The sequence below is a fragment of the Triturus cristatus genome, chromosome 11 (genome assembly GCF_964204655.1).
Source record: "Triturus cristatus chromosome 11, aTriCri1.1, whole genome shotgun sequence".
NCBI lineage: Eukaryota > Metazoa > Chordata > Amphibia > Caudata > Salamandridae > Triturus > Triturus cristatus.
Window position 1 is genome coordinate 924,809,011 of NC_140594.1, and position 12,472 is coordinate 924,821,482.

The 12,472-nt window shown below is 51.6% G+C and overlaps 1 protein-coding gene across 6 annotated transcripts in view; it reads left to right on the forward strand.

The window, feature by feature from the left end:
- The window catches only part of P2RY12 (purinergic receptor P2Y12), a 497,887-nt gene that overhangs the window by 381,780 nt on the left and 103,635 nt on the right, over positions 1-12,472 (forward strand). Inside the window, exon 1 of one of the 6 annotated variants that reach the window (XM_085634883.1) lies at positions 7,914-8,028. The exons of 4 other annotated variants lie outside the window; for them this stretch is intronic. The gene's annotated coding sequence lies outside the window, so the exon portion shown is untranslated. Of the gene's footprint in view, positions 1-7,913; positions 8,029-11,245; positions 11,416-12,472 lie in introns of those variants that run through there. One more of the 6 variants, XM_085634887.1, reaches the window with a different exon arrangement.

Here is a 12,472-nt window from a genome sequence, read left to right on the forward strand (position 1 = left end):
TCCCAGCCCGTGGACTGCCTCCTGGGCAACGACCTTGAGAACTCCCCGTGGGGACAAGTGAAACGAAGAGCCCATCTCGAGATGATGGGCCTACCCGAGTGGGTATGCGCCACCACGCGCTCGATGACTCTCAGGGCGCCTTCCTCCGAGGGGGGAGAGGCCATGCCGCTAAGCACCGCCACCATCCCCGAGATCCAGAATACACCACCAGAGGCCAACGACCCCCTTCTGGACGAACCGACCGCTCCCGACGAAGGGTCCGTGCCTTCCGAGCCCGAAACCCTGACCAAACTCGGGGACTTGCCAGAACTGGCCCAGTGGCACTGCGAAGGGGGCCCCTCCCGTGAAGAATTCTGCCAAGAACAATCCACCTGCCTGTCCCTCATTGGACCCCGACAACAGGCCGAGGCCCAAGCAGCAGGCGACCGGACTGGCACCCACTGGGTATACTGGGAGAACGGCCTCCTGTACAGCGAACAGAAGTCGGCCGAGTTGGGATCGGCCCGAGTACTAGAGGTACCCCTACGCTTCCGAAGTCTCCTCCTGGGCCTGGCCCATGATGTACCCCTGGCCGGACACTTAGGCCAAGATAAGACCTACCAACGACTCGTCACCCACTTCTATTGGCCCAAGATGCGAGCAAATGTGGAGGCCCACTGCAAGTCTTGCCCCACGTGCCAGGCCAGCGGAAAGAGTAGGGGCAAGCGCAAGGCTCCGCTACAACCCTTTCCCGTCGTCAGTACCCCTTTTGAGCGGGTAGGAATCGACATTGTGGGACCACTGGACCCTAAGACCGCCCAGGGCCACCGGTTCATCCTCGTCCTGGTGGATCATGCCACCCGTTACCCCGAAGCCATCCCTCTCCGCACCATGACGGCCCCCGTGGTAGGCCGGGCCTTGATGTGGATCTTCTCCCGCATGGGGTTCCCCCGCGAAGTCGTGAGTGACCGGGGTACGAACTTTATCTCCCGATATATGAAGTCCCTCTGGCAGCAGTGCGGAGTATCGTACAAATTCACCACCCCGTACCACCCCCAAGGAAACGGCCTAGTCGAGCGCTTTAATAAAACACTGAAAGGAATGATCATGGGCCTCGAGGAACCCCTACGCCGGAGGTGGGACGTCCTCCTCCCATGCCTCCTGTTCGCCTACCGGGAGGTTCCTCAAAAATCCCTGGGATTCAGCCCATTCGAACTACTATATGGACACCCCGTCCGGGGACCCCTGAGCCTGGTCAAGGAGGGGTGGGAAACAACCCCCTGGGAACCCCTCCGGATGTGTTCCGGTACATCTTGGCGCTCCGCAACCAGACCCGGAAATTCAGAGAACTCGCAGAAACGAACCTCGAGGCTAGTCAGGAAGAAATGAAGCGCTGGTATGACCAGAATGCTACGCTGGTCGAGTTTCAGCCGGGCCAACAAGTCTGGGTCATGGCCCCGGTGAGACCCTGCGCCCTCCAAGATAAATGGACTGGACCCTTCAAGGTGGTCGAACGGAAGAGCCAAGTCACCTATCTCGTCGATGTGCAGTCCCCGCGGAACCCCCTCCGGGTTCTCCACATGAACCGCCTCAAACCCCACTTTGTAAGGACCGAATTGAGTTTACTCCTGGCCACCGACGATGGGACCAAAGAAGACACCGAGCCCCTTCCAGACCCCCTGGGGGCGAAAGAGACCGATGGGTCCGTGGAGGGGGTGAGACTGTCAACCGCCCTCACAGCCCAACAGTCCAACGACTGCCGCCAGCTACTAAGGCAGTTCGCGGACCTCTTCTCCCTGACCCCTGGGGTCACCAACTGGTGTGTCCACGACGTGAACACCGGCGACAGCCTGCCAGTGAGACATCGGGCCTACCGGGTCCCTGATCGGGTCCGAACCTGCATCCAGACCGAGGTGGCAAAGATGCTAGACCTCGGGGTGATTGAACCCTCCGACAGCCCCTGGGCCAGCCCGGTAGTCCTGGTTCCGAAAGCGACTACACCGGGTGTTGCCCCCGAGCTGAGGTTTTGCGTGGACTACCGAGGACTCAATGCGGTCACCCGAGCGGACGCTCACCCTATCCCCCGTGCCGACGAGCTCATTGACCACCTCGGGGCCGCTCGCTACCTCAGCACCTTCGACCTGACTAGTGGATACTGGCAGATTGCCCTCACCGAGGGAGCCAAGGAGCGCTCCGCCTTCTCCACCCCGGATGGGCACTACCGCTTTAGGGTGATGCCGTTTGGAATGAAGAATGCCCCGGCCACCTTCCAGCGGCTGGTGAACAGGGTCCTGTCCGGACTAGAGGGGTTCAGCGCAGCATACCTCGACGACATAGCGGTATTCAGCTCCCAATGGACCGAGCACCTCCAGCACCTCCGACAAGTCCTGCTGGCTCTGCGCCGGGCCGGCCTCACCATCAAAGCCAGCAAATGTCAAATTGGGCACGGCTCCGTAACCTATCTGGGGCACCAGGTGGGAAGTGGGCAGGTCGCCCCCCTCCAGCCGAAGATCGACGCCATCTTGTCCTGGGAACCCCCCACAACCCAAACGGAAGTCAGGGCCTTCCTGGGCCTCACCGGCTACTACCGAAGGTTTATTAAAAACTATGGCAGCATCGCAGGCCCCCTTACAGAACTAACCTCCAAAAAACACCCCAAGAAAGTACACTGGACTCCCTCCTGCCAGAAGGCGTTCGACACCCTAAAGGCCGCCATGTGCGCGGCTCCGGTGCTCAAAGCACCCGACTACGCCCAGGAGTTTGTGGTCCAGACGGACGCCTCGGAACACGGCATCGGGGCAGTCCTCTCCCAGTTCGACGACAAGGGCATAGATCGGCCCATAGCCTTCATCAGCCGAAGGTTGCTGCCCCGAGAACAGCGGTGGAGCACCATTGAGAGAGAGACCTTCGCAGTAGTCTGGGCCCTCAAAAAGCTACGGCCCTACCTGTTCGGAACGCACTTCCGAGTGCAAACGGATCACCGACCCTTGCGGTGGTTGATGCAGATGCGAGGGGAAAACCCCAAGCTGCTACGCTGGTCCATCTCCCTCCAGGGGATGGATTTCACGGTGGAACATCGCCCCGGGACGGACCACGCCAACGCGGCTGGCCTGTCCCGATTCTTCCGCTTCAGCGAGGAGAACCCCCAAGTGGATGGGTAGTTCTCCCCGCCTTTCAGCTGGGGGGGGCACGTGTGAGACCGGCCTCGTGGCGTGGGCCCTCCCGACCAGCAAGTTACCCTACAACCACGCCGAACCCCGTGGACACGGCCTTCCGGCTCCCGTGGGCCAACATCCCGAGGACCGACCAGATCCCCAACACGCATGCCCGGCCGAGGGAGAGCGAAACCCCCCCAAACCAAACCGAGAGGCGCCGACCCTGTCACACCTCTGGTCTCTCCCCCGAGGGAGGTTTCGATCGACCACCAGGCCCCCGGTGAGCGGGCGCCTCGCCTGCTGGGTGTCTGGAGTCCCTCCCGGACCCACCTGAACAGATCAAAGGGCCGAGCGACAGGAAACCCCGGCACACCGTCCCCCCAGGCACCAGACCCCTCTCCGCGAGGACTCCGGACTTCAAAGAGGAGGGGGAGTATAACAAGGGGTGCTGAAGGGACGGGAGCAGAGAAGACCTGGACTGACGAGAGCCTGCTGACCTGGTCGCGGCTCGATCGCTCACCGAACCGAAGAACACTACCCGAACTCTGAACCATCTGAGCCCTGCGGACGCTGTCGCGGCTCCCCGAACTCTGAACCATCTGAGCCCTGCTGATGCTGTCGCGGCTCCCCGAACTCTGAACCATCTGAGCCCTGCTGACGCCGTCGCGGCTCCCCGAACTCTGAACCATCTGAGCCCTGCTGACGCCGTCGCGGCTCCCCGAACTACGAACCTCCGGTGCCTGCTGAGTGACTCGCGGCCCGCTCCTCCAAGAGAATCGGCAGAGATTGCCGAGAGAAGCAACATCCCCTCAGCTCGAGGATTGAGAGCTGTGCGCCGGATACCTCGCAGAGAAACTGATTCAAAGACTGTCCCGCTACCCTTTCCCTCCTCACGAGATCGCTGCCGCTTGTGGCATTACTTCTGCACCTGCCTGCCAGATCATAAAGATCCCTGACAAACTACCGATAAAAGCATTGTCTTACAACGAATTACTGTGTGGTGTCCCTCTATCCGAAGAGAGAGTAAGCGCAGCGTGTGCGATCCTAGGTACGAGACCCTTCCAGGAAGGGCCTCCCCGCTCTTGCTCGGCCTAACTCTGGGTAAGGTGGGCCTCCGGGTGGTCGGGAACGCATTCCGTAGCCTCCCCGGGGAACGCCTTCCAACACCGTCCATCACCACCCCCTTTTGTACCGCTTTGTTCGTGATAAGTTAGTAGGGTGTGCTCAGACGTTGAGTTCTTTGCTCACTTTGCCACTGGATTAAAGCAAGCCTGGCTGAAGACGGCTGAAATGCCAGAAACCGGTCCTAGGAAGCTTGTTTCCGGCCCAGGGAAGACATGGCTTGGCAGTTCAGGCTGGACTGTTCCCATGATGCACAGGGTCAGACTGATTTGCATATGGCCATGTCTGAACTGGGGTGGCAGAGTGGGCTAAAGAATGGTGATGGAATAAAAACCCAGATCTGTTGACTGGGTGTGAGTGTTTTATTGGTTCTGATGCTCCGTCCATTACCACCCCCTTTTGTACCCTTTTGTTACTGCACGATGGCATGACTATGTTTGCTCTCCACTAGGGTTGGGGCTTAAGAAAGAGCCAGGCCAGTTCAGGCTATGGGGCCTTCAGAGTGGGCAAATTAGTGGGGACTTCAAAGTTGGATACTGCAGCTGGTCTACAATTGCAGGATGTTAAATTGGAGCAGGGAGGGCTTTCCATCACATTGCGTACATCGAAAACAGACAGCTTGTGTAGAGGGACCTCGATTTGGCTTAGGCCTGCCACAAGAGCTGTAGTGTGCCCAGTGGCATGGATGGGAATTTATTTGCCTGTTCGCCCGCAAGGGATGGCCTGCTCCCTGTTTATCCATGAGAATGGGTAGTGCCTATCAAAGTATCAGATCACTGCAGTTTTCAGGAGCACCCTGCGAAGTATGTGTATAGACCTCGCTGGCTATTCTTCCCATTCATTTAGAATCGGGGCGGCGACCTTGGCAACAGGACCATCCCTCTCTGTTGAAGAGGTCCAGCGCGTTGGTCGGTGGTCCTCTTCATGTTTCCAGCGCTATGTGCGTCCCGAGTTGTTGTAAGTTTTGTAAAAATAAGTTTGTGCGTTGCCATTCTTATATTTGTCTCTTCTTTCTACAGTAGCATGCCCTGTAAGGTGATATGGGTGTTGGGAAACTCGTTTGTGCGGCAGCTTGTCGTTTGCAGCAGCAGCATAAGTCAAAACCGGCGTGTTTGGACGGGATGTCGTTCCATTGGCGGGTGTTGGGGGCCTCCAAATCGGGCAGCTACGGCAGTTGGTAGAAAAGACGGGGAGCATGAGGGACTCCAGTCCCCGGACTTAATCATCCTGCACGTGGTCGGGAACGACATGGTGAAGCTAGGTCATCGGGCTGTCTGAGAAGCTTTGCTGGCAGAATTTGCTTGGTTGGGGGGGATCTTCCCCTGGGCTTGGATCGCATGGTCTCATAAGATCCAACAGCGCAAGTGGGGATCTGGGGTGTGGTCCAGGACATTGAACGTTTCAGTGAGGTACTTGAATGCGGAATTGGCTAAGCTGTGTGCAGGCCACGGCCGCCTGTGTCACATACCACACAAGTTGCTCTGGGGTGATCACATGTTCCATTGCGACGGCGTGTACTTGTCAAACATTGGCACGGACTTATGGACTGATGGCATTTGGTCATTCGTTCAGAATTTGTTTTGTGGTGGGGGGTGAAGGTCCGGTTGACCTGGTCGCCCTTGTGGCGGTAAGGAGGCCTCATAGATTGACTTACATCGTTAAGGGGAGTCCTCCTGCATTATCCCTAGGCCAGCACTGAGGGGGAGAGATGGTAGGCTCACCCCAGAGAGAATGGGTACACCGGCTGGGGGGCAAGCGCACCAGGATACAAGCTAGGGCAAAGGGCTGTTGCCCCTTGTTATCCCCTACGAGCCCCCCCTTGGGGCGGCCTGGTGGTGGAGGGGTGGGCCCCTACGGTTGCGGACAAGGAGCAGGTGGCAGGGGCTCACCTCTCAAGGACGCAAGTGGGTTGCACCTGTGTGGTTCTCATTTGGGGGGTGCGAGCCTGAAGGCCCCTTGGTGCTGAAGTGATAATTAACGTCTTCTATATAAAATTAGATTCTGCCATTTCTTAGGTGTTGATCATGATGCGAAGAAGAATTTGCTTGTAAATATTATTGTGATAAAGTGTTTTAATGTTATTTTCATATTGGAATAGGAATATGCTTAAGAGATGTATTGTCATGTTTATTGGTGAGGATTATTTGTAATAAACATGGCCTCTTTTCACCCACAAAGCTTGATGGCAAATCATTGATTTGTGGGATTTATGGGGGTGGGACAGGGAAAACCTGGGAGGTCCGAGTCCTATAAGTGTATCTAAGTACTGGCATTCCCTTGTGCTTAGAAAACAGAGAAAGATCCTATGAGCAGCCAATAAATACAACCTCCCCTACACTACACACATGGCTTTCCAGAATGCCTTCACCCACTGTCGCCTTCTCTATCCCTGAGAGAGCAGGGCGGGAGTCGGTTTTTTAAGCTACGATCAAATGGATTTGCCTGTCACTTACACTTTCTTTGTGTAATGATATGAGAGTGGCTGCAAAGCACCCAGAGGGGCGTCTGTGCTCTGTCTTTGGCATGAGAACAAAAAACAAACGAAAATGAAGCACCAAGCCATTATCACTTACAAACAATACCCAACACGGTTTAGTTCATCACCTTAACTATAGTTGTTAAAGGCTAACTACCGAATAACCCCAGTTTCTTTTCAACTGTTTTCACTTTTAGTCAATTATTTTCTACGCAGCTTCCATTTTATATGTGAGAAGCGTGCGATGCATTTAAAAGAAGCCGTAAATGTTCTTTTCGTGTTTTGTGGCTATGTTTAGCTTCTGTTTTTGTGCTGCTTCCACTCAGGCGGCCACGTGGGAGATTCTAAGGAAAGAAGAACACGATCAAAACCCTCCTGCATCATGTCACGTCTTCACTGTCTCAAAAATAAATGCCGTTGACTTGATTTATCCTGTCCAACACCAGCTAGATGAGTTTGAAATATCTTTCCAAAGCGCCATATAGCAAGTTTGGCATTCCTTTGTTTTAGGATAACAGGTTTAACTATAATGTAGGCGAATTCTTTAGGGAAATATATCAGTGTTGTGACGTCACAGATGTGACGTCATTTCCTGTGCCGTCGCTCCATTTGACATCGTTGTTAAAAACCTACATAAATTAGGCCCCGTCAGTTCAATAGGAGTTGAGCCCTGGACACTAACGCGCGTACACTTTATTTACATAATCTCAGACTGGGGTGGGAAATGCGCTCTTGCTTGAAGATGTCTGACGTTATCAATTGTGTGTCACACGTCCCATTCTTACTGGGTTAGATGCCATGAACTTTAAAAAGACTCACCGATTTTCCCATGAAGTATTTATTCATGAATCGAGTCGCTCTGGGCCCAAGTACAGTTGTGTTCCTGGCTGCGACAGTGATTCCTTCGCTGTGGTTAGGTGCCGCACGTTTATGCAATATTTACCCTCTGTATTTTGGCGCTCCGCTCATGGGACAACATAGATGTCCTTCTATAAGGCAGCCATGCATCCTTCAAACCCAACCAACCAGTCCGGACACACTAACGGGCTCGCGCGCGTCCCCAGGTGTGGCAGAACCGCCTCAGGAAACGGCTCTTAGCATCATGCAATGATAAATTAATGAACACGGCTAATGGGCACGCGGCAGACCGCGAGAACTCATTAGGAGGCATGCTGGGTAGGCGGCGGGGACGGCACTAGAAGGCGCGTTTCAGACCTGATTCTGCTGAAAGCGGGCTGTGGAAGATGTGCGGGATCTGGGAGGACGGAGGATTCACGAGTTGCAGCTCCGAGGCAGGTAAAGTGTCAAAATACCGGCTCTTCGCCTTCCAGTTATACTTTTGCTGAGAACTTGCAAACAAGGGAGAGAGCATGTTATAATTAACTTCTTTAAATGCTATAATTAACTTCTTTTTTTGTTAACCTAAAAAGCGCATGGTAAAAAGAGGGTGTGTTTACTTTCTATTTATTTATTTTTGCGTTTTCATATAGCGCGGACTTTACCCGAAGGTGTCAGAGGGCTTTACAATAGAACCAGTTACATTACATGACGACTTCAGTGTACATTTGTACTTTGTACACAGTACTTTGTGTACTGCGACTTGTTCATTCTCTCACTGCCATTTAACAAAATGATGTTTCTCTTGCGTGGCTTCGGTATTGTCCTTAACGACTTAGGAATTTGTATTTTTTGTGTACGGTAGTTATATTTAATCAGGATCCATGAAGTTTTGGTTTCGATGAAAACAAAATAGACGTCAATGTAACGAAAGACTAAACGCAGATATACGATTATTTTCTTATAGCTTATTTAGCTGTGCATTAGTCCAATCTGTGCTTACATTCAATACATTTGTTTATTTAATGTGCTTCAGAACTCGGCATGAAGTAACTATTTTATGGGTAAAAAGTGTTGAAGCTTCATTTTGTGATAGCCATTATAAAGATATACTTGTTATTTGCCTTTATTACATTTACGAGTGGAATTTCGTCTTAGGAAAAATGTCAATTCGTTTTTGTATAGACAGTTACGTAATTGTTTTGCCCTGGAATACACATCTGGTTCAGGGTTTGCATTAGTGGGCACACGGTACACATTTGTGCTGATGGGCTCTGCCTGCCTCTGGAGGGAGCCTAGAGACATCCCACAGGGGGCTTCAATCTGCTACTGCAACTCTCTGACGGAGGTGTGTCTGGGAATGGATGGAGAGGGGAAGCAGGGGGGGGGGGGGGGCACAGGGGGGCGTCCGGATCCTCCATGCACTGTTTGAAGGCGGCGCACGTGTACTGTGCACCAGTCAGGCATCAAGTAATTAGCGCATCACCCATGTTCCTTTTTGCCCTCCTACTCTTCTGTAATATAGTGCAGACACACGGACTATGGTGAGCATTCATGTATGCCCGGTGATGGCGTCACGCAAACAAGCGCGCGCCTCATTGACGTTGCCGGTGTGTGTGGAATAAGCGCTCTTGCAGTGTGTATGACAGGAGGGCCGGCGCGAGCTTCCCTGGATCCTTCTGTAACAGGAGTTTCCAGGAAGAGAAAAAGTGGCTACGAAAACCCAATGTGCTCTCAGGACACGTGGGTAATATGGGCCCTGAATATCAAAAATGGCCACATGCAATTCGCCCTTCAATATCAGTAGAGTTGGGAGAACTTCCTACATTGAAAATGAAAGATGGGAATTTCGCCGAATTTTTCTACCTGCTGGGCGCAATTGGGTCTGATCTGCTGCTCTGTGTGCAAAAAAGGACCATTGTTTTTTTTTCTTTTGCAGCAAAAATGAGGCTATAGCAAATGTATTTACTGTAATGCTAGTTGCATTCATGCAAGTACAGGGCCCAACCCCCTGACTGTCCACTTCAAAGCAACTTTCACAGGATAAGTCTGTCTGGAGCACCTCCCTGCAGGGTCCTCCTGGCTGACAGGCATCACACTCCAACTCCACTGCTTGGAAAGTTTCTTTGAGTGCACTGACAGGGCAGCCTTTGTTATTAACAGTGCTTGAAATGAAAAATAGAAGTGCAGGTACTCTGTACCAGACTACCTGCTTGTTTCTGTGAAGTGCCAGTTCTCTCCAATTAAAAGTATAGCATTTCTCTTGAAAAGTGTAAGTACTCTCTCTCTCAAAATAAAAAAAAAGTGCCGTACTCCGTATCGGACAGTACCAGCCCATTTAAAGAACTGGTCATGTAATTACAGTTAACTGTGTTTCAATAGCCAGCCCCTGACAGTGGTGGGTGGCACAAGGATTCCTATTGCCTACAATTCCTCAATGGCCAGAAAGCAGATTTCTTGATTTGCAGGGTTCTCCCATTTTCAAACCCAGTGCAGGCAGATGCATAAACAGCAAAACTGCCGGCAGTTTTGCTTCTGGATGGAACACGCATTGGCAAAGCCAACAGGTCCACCTGTGCAGCAAGATCTATTGGCTTTGTCATTGTTTTGTTTAGCCATGTAGTATAACAGTGCAGGATCTGGGCATTGTATAGTATGGGATGGGATGGCTTGTCATTGTATATAGTAAGGCATAATATGGTACACCCCGAAACCAGTCTCAGGATGCTTGTTTTCTTGTCCAGGGAGTACCTGGCCTGGCAGTTCGTGCTGGACTGTTCCCAGGGGGAGCTGGGTCAAGACTGATTTGCCTATGGCTGGGTCCAAATTGGGGTGGCATAGTCAACAAATAAACAATAGATTTAACCCAGATCTGTGACTGGGGGTGAATGTTTGATAATGCCAGCATTTATTTAATTTTCCCTTGTGGTCATCTGTCGAATGCCCCCAACCCGCCCCCACCGCCTCACTGCTCACTGCACGGGTCGCTCCTGGATAATGCTCAGTATTACACCCATCATCTTTTTGTGTTAATATAGTATAGGCGGTTGTATGGTACGGTATAGCTTGTCATGGTATGGTATGTGATTGAATAGTATGATATGATATTTTATGATGGCATATGGTATGGCATAGCCTGTCATTGTATAGTATGGTATGGCTTGTTCTTGTATAGTATGGTATGTTGTGGAATGGTATCTTTTGGTATGGTATGGGATGGTATTGCCTGTCACTGTATAGCATGCTATGGCATGGCCTGTCATTGTATGGTATGGTATGGTTTGGTAAATGGTATGGTGTGGTGTGATGTGCTGTGGTGTGGTGTGGTATGTTATGGTGCAGCCTGTCATTGCTTTGTATGGTATGGTGTGGTCTGTCATTGTATAGTATGGTATGGTAGCAGAGAGAGGGTCAAAAGCAGCAGCGGCTTCACCCACTGCCTGGCTCAGGGCCAGCCAATGTAAAATAAAACGATGTTCTTGCATTGTTTTATTTTGCATTTGCTGCCTTTTTGCCAGCGCTGTAGGGAGGGGCGGGGCCTAGGCATGGGAGGGGGGAGGAGTGCTACGTCCACTCTCTCCCTAAGTGCTCATGTGTGTTTGGCCAGCCGTCTCAGGCCAAACAAAACACACATGCCTACTTAGGTATTCTCGCGCCCAGCTGCATCGAGCATCCAGGCTGGAGAAACACCAGACTCACTGGTCTCAGCAGGGCATCATTTGAGCCCACTCTCGCCAATACCTACACTGCTCTGCAGCATGAGTATTTGATGGGAGTCTATCCCAGGGGCTGCTGGGACCCAGGAAGGAGAGGCAGCGCAACGCTGAAGGGGGCTGGCTGCTGAAGGTAAGTTTTTATTTTTAAATTAATATATTATTACTAACCTCCCCAAGCGACCTCCCCCCTCCCGCGCTCCCCCTTCATGCCTCACCACCCTTTATTCATGGCGGCCACCACTGGGCAAAAGCCACAGAACTAAAAGAGAGGAGGAAAGAGGGCAAAGGCACACAGATGGCGGGTGAGAGGGGGTGGGTACAGGCAACACGAACGTATGGAGCTCGAGAGGAAAATATTAAGGAATATCATGTCTGTAATATAACCAAAACAAAAAAGTCAGAAAATATAAGTGAGACGTGCACTCTAAAAAAAACTTTCTTAACTACAGTGTCGCGTGTTTGAAACAGTAACAAAGACAGAGATACGGATAGAGGGGTCAAAAGTCACAGGCACAGAGGTTGGGGGTGCAAAGGCAACACAGTGGGAGAAAGGGCAACATGAAGGAATATCATTTCTGCAATATAATTAAAACAACAAAAGTCAGAAAAATATAAGTGACACACACATTCTGAAAATAAATGTTCTCAAGTATGGTGCAGCGTGTTTGAAGCAGTAACAAACACAGAGATACTGAGAAAGGTGTCAAAAGCCACATGGAGGGAGGGAGGTGGGCAAAGGCAACATGGACCATGGGAATGAGGGTGGGGATGGAGGGTGACAAAGGCATACCGATGGAGGATAGGAGGAAGCGGGTAAAGGCAGCACGGTCTGATGGAGGGAGAGAGGCAACAGAACATCATGTCTGCAATACATCAACAAATTAAACAGTCAGAAAATGTAAGTGACATGCGCACTCCGTTTGGTATGGCCTGTCATTGTATAGTATGGTATGAACTGTAATGTATGGTATGGCTTGTCATTGTATAGAGTGGTATGATATGGTATGACATAATTGTATAGTGTGGTATGGTCAGTCTTTGTATAGTATGGTATGGTTTCGCCTGTTTTTGTATATTATGGAAAGGTTTGGCCTGTTCTGTACACTATGGTATGGTTTGGTCTCTCCTTGCATAGTGTTGTATTGTATGGTATGGCTTATTAATGTATAGTATGGTGTGGCCTTTCT